General features: G+C 40.4%; 1 long non-coding RNA gene across 1 annotated transcript in view; it reads left to right on the top strand.

The window, feature by feature from the left end:
* LOC125045577 overlaps nucleotides 1–4,249 on the top strand; it is a 24,203-nt gene extending 19,954 nt beyond the window's left edge. The window contains exons 2-4 of the long non-coding RNA XR_007116560.1: nucleotides 1,878–2,000; nucleotides 2,110–2,197; nucleotides 4,215–4,249. This is a non-coding gene — a long non-coding RNA (uncharacterized LOC125045577). The remainder of the gene's footprint in view (nucleotides 1–1,877; nucleotides 2,001–2,109; nucleotides 2,198–4,214) is intronic.
* The last annotated feature ends 311 nt before the right edge of the window (nucleotides 4,250–4,560 follow it).

Raw genomic sequence — 4,560 nt, 5'->3', positions numbered from 1 at the left:
ATATAGATATATACACATAATAGTCGCAATTCCCAATTGCCTCAGCCACAAACAAGGCAACGTATTTACAATGTAAAGTACTCTAAATCAGTGGTTCCCAACTCTCTGGTCTCGCGACCCCCCCCCCCCCCCCTCATTAAAAGATAAAAAATCAGCCCCAATGCTGTCTATCACTTGTTTCAGTGTTGATTAATCTGCTGAGGAGGACGAAGTAAGAAACAAAAACAGTTGATTGACCAAAGTGTACATTTGATTCATTATTCCTTGTACACTGAGGCCATGTCCGAAGAGGTTTAAGACTTATATGAGCCTCGAGACATATTTGTGCTTTAAGACCTAGATGTACCTTATATGTACTTCATAAATACTTTAAGACTTATATGTCCTCTGAGACATATTTATACTTTAAGACTAAGATGTGCCTTATGTGTATTTTGTAAGTTCTTTAAGACTTATAAGTACCCTAAGACATATATATATACTTTAAGAGTTAGATGTACCTTATGTGTACTTTATAAGTACTTTTAGAGTTAGATGTACCGTATGTGTACTTTATAGGTACTTTAAGAGTTAGATGTACCGTATGTGTACTTTATAAGTACTTTAAGAGTTAGATGTACCGTATGTGTACTTTATAAGTACTTTAAGACTTATATGTACCTTGGCCATGAGAGATTTGGTAATCTGCTGATGTTCTCTCTCCCGAGGGTCCACGGCCGCCATCGCAACCTCAGGTCACAAGTTCAACCCGTCAGCTTCTCAGCCAGCGAAGAGGGGCGTGGCTTCTGGGCTTTTCGTGAGGAAGCTGAGTGGCGGCGGTGTGGCTTTTGTCTTTGACTCTGAATATGACCGCTATTCTCACATCCTGAGTCCCTTAGTGTAACCCGTTCGGACATGGGCACTGCTGTTGAAATAGTGGAATTTCACCCTTAGTACACCCAGCACGTTGGGCTTGTAAGACATTGTAGGCTATCATTTCCATATAAAGCAAATATTACTTTAATGTGTTTTTGACAGTGTGATAATGTGCGCGTCTGTGCATGTGCGTGTTGGCAGTACGACATAGTATAGTGGCCCAGTTTGCTCATTCATATCAGAATATTAATATGCAACCCGGGTCACCATGCCATGTCCTGCCCCCTTTCCCATTGCACACGCGCGCGCGAACACAGGCACACACACACACACACACACACACACACACGCACACACGCATACACACACACACACACGCACACACGCATACACGCACACACGCACACACGCATACACGCACACACGCATACACGCACACGCACACACACACACACACACACGCATACACAAACACACACACACACACACACACACACATACACACACACACACACACACACACACACACACACACACACACACACACACGAACACAAGCATACACGCACACACACATGCTTGTTTATTCTTAGGATATTTCCCATTCACCCAAAAGCTCCATTATATTTATCTCAAAGGCAGCGTATTTACTTAAACGAAATTTCATTGACAAACTAGATGCAATAAATGCAATAAACAATTAGATGCATTGGGTTCAAACGTCTAGAAAGGTCAACGAAAGGTTAGTTGCATTCTCAGTGGGATGGAGATCTCGCCCTGTGTTTAAAAATGTTTATTTTTAGGAAGATGAATATGGGGGTGTATAGTGTAATACATGTTTGTGATGAATCATGATACTGGGTTATTTACTTCATCACCAATAGCAGATTTAACTGTTTCGGTGAGTAAATGAATTAGCAAAAAGTATTTGAATTTCCGAGATTCAAATATTTATTCCAAATAAATCAGAATGAAAGTTTGCTCTATCACACTTCATCTAAATAAATTTAAATTCCTTTCAGCATTTAAAGGATATAAAAGTAACTAGATACAAGAAAGTAAGAAAGAAAAAAAAATGAGATCTCTATCCCCCTGAAAAAAGGTGTTTCCTCATCAGCTGTTTCGGCCAAAACATTGCATCATTGGTGAGTTTGCTGGTGTTTTTCTCAATTTAAAACGTTTTAGGCTAAATTTTTCACGATTTTTTGTAAGGGTTCGATTTTAGTAAAGATTATTCTGTCTTTCTTTTGAAAGGAGAAGCAGAAAGGAGGAATAGATAACAATGTACGAGTGGAGAAATTCGACCGGCCGGCTCTCGGCTCCTTCAGTGCAGACTCCAGCGGTTAGTATTGCCTTGTTTGTTGTTTTTAGAGCCCTGTCCCTGTCCCTCTGTCCCTGTCCCTCTCTCCCTGTCCCTCTCTCCCTGTCCCTCTCTCCCTCTGTCCCTGTCCCTCTCCCTCTCCTTCTCCTTCTCCTTCTCCCTCTCCTTCTGTCCCTCTCCCTCTCTCCCTCTCCCTCTCCCTCTGTCTCTCTCCATCTCCATCTCCATCATCTCCATCATCTCCATCATCTCCATCATCTCCATCTCTCCCTGTGCTCTTATTTCTGCTTTTATTTTATTGATTTTTTGTTTTTGTTTTACTGAGTGTAAAGAGAGGTTGGTAGTAGTGTATGTCTGTCTTGTTGTAAATGTAAGTTGGGAAAGTATAATCTTAGTGAAAATAGAAGATAATGCAGTAAACATGGCTAAATACCAATTCCGGACACCCAGTACAAGGTACACAACTTCACATTGATAGATCAATTGAATTTTGAGAATTTTTTTCTCCTGTCACATAGTTGCCTCAAACTGAAAATGTATGATTAAACCTGGTGATAAGTGTGAAGAAGTAATTACCACGGCACTTCTGGAAAGGCCATGCAAGCTCCACTATAATAGTTCTGGTAGGATAGAGCTTGAATTGGTTCCTGTTTTTGTTGATAAATTAGCAGTGAGGTCTACTAAAATTACTCAATTGAAATAATCAATATGGTTAATGCATTGGAGAGCAATGCATAGAGATAAAGGGGACTGAACACTGCCATCTTATACAGCATGAAAAGTAGAGTAATAAACAATATAGGTACAGCTGTGCCACCCTCATATTTACTGCAAAATTATGAAAATAATGCTGCATATCATCGCATTGTGCATTGTTCTCGGTAACAAATAACAGTCAATATATTAGTGATGGTAGATTAGTCCGTCTTTTCATTTTTATACATTTCATTTGTTAATCAGTGTCTTATATTCAGTTTGGCACGACTGTGTCATAAAGGAAAAAAGTCCTGCATAAATGTATGATTACAAACAAATAGTGATGCCAACACAGACACACATAGCCACATTTGTAGGCACATTGAACACACTTAGTATGACATACAAAGATATACACTTGCAAAATGTGTCCTCAGATATGCATACACACACATACGCACAAACATATATGCACAAACATGCAGACACACACTTGCAGACACATACTTGCAGACAAATACACAGTTTGCACATATGCCAACACACACACATGCTGACACACACATTCTGACACACATGCCGAAACACACACACCGACACACACACCGACACACACACACACACACACACACACCAACACACACACACACCAACACACACACACACCAACACACACACACACCAACACACACACACACCAACACACACACACACCAACACACACACACACCAACACCCACACACACCAACACACACACAATGACACACACACACACCAACACACACACACCGACACACACACCGACACACACACACACCGACACACATGCATGCTAACACACACGCATGCCGACACACACACATGTTGACATACATGACAACACACACTTGCCATCAGACTCACATCCTGACACACACACATACCCCCTCCCCAACCAACACCACCAAATCCTCCCCCTTACCATACACACAGCAGCACAATGCACACATACACAGACACACACACACAGACTCATAGACACACACACACACATTCACTCGCTCAGTCACTCACTCAGACTTGGGTTTTCTTCAAGACAGTCATAATCCGTAAAAAGTGGGGATTTTAAAAAATGATTAGGTAAAATGGTGGAACCCATGCCTGATGCAGAGAATGTACAATAAACATTTAGGAGGGTCATTAGGTCAATCCAGACACCAAAATGGGTCATGCTAAAAAAAAGAAAAAAAAAAAAAAAAGAAGAGAGAGAGAGAGAGAGAGAAACAAGGCTGTAGAATATGTCCTCTCTCTCTTATTCATTTTATCTCAAGTCTCTCTCTCTTTTTCTCTGTTTCTCATCAGAAACTGGGGGCTACTGCTGAGGGTCCAGGCATCATCTACCCGTCTGGTAAAAACCTCCCCAAACCCCAAAACAGGCAACCAGGAGGTGCCAGGTTTCCCCCCCCAGAAGATGCAGATGTTTCCCCCGGGAAGTAATTGTGAGTGTGTGTGGGTTGTTGGGTGTGTTATATATATATATATATATATAATTATATTATATATTATAAAAATTTTAAAATAATAATAATATATATATTATAGTATATATATATATATATATATATAAATAATTAAAAAAATAATATAACAAAGAAGGAGAAAGAGAGAAGAGAGAGAGGAGAGAGAGAGAGGAACAGAGAGAGAGAGA

The sequence above is a fragment of the Penaeus chinensis genome, chromosome 37, assembly GCF_019202785.1.
Source record: "Penaeus chinensis breed Huanghai No. 1 chromosome 37, ASM1920278v2, whole genome shotgun sequence".
NCBI lineage: Eukaryota > Metazoa > Arthropoda > Malacostraca > Decapoda > Penaeidae > Penaeus > Penaeus chinensis.
This window is presented reverse-complemented; position numbering and strand designations above follow the sequence as displayed.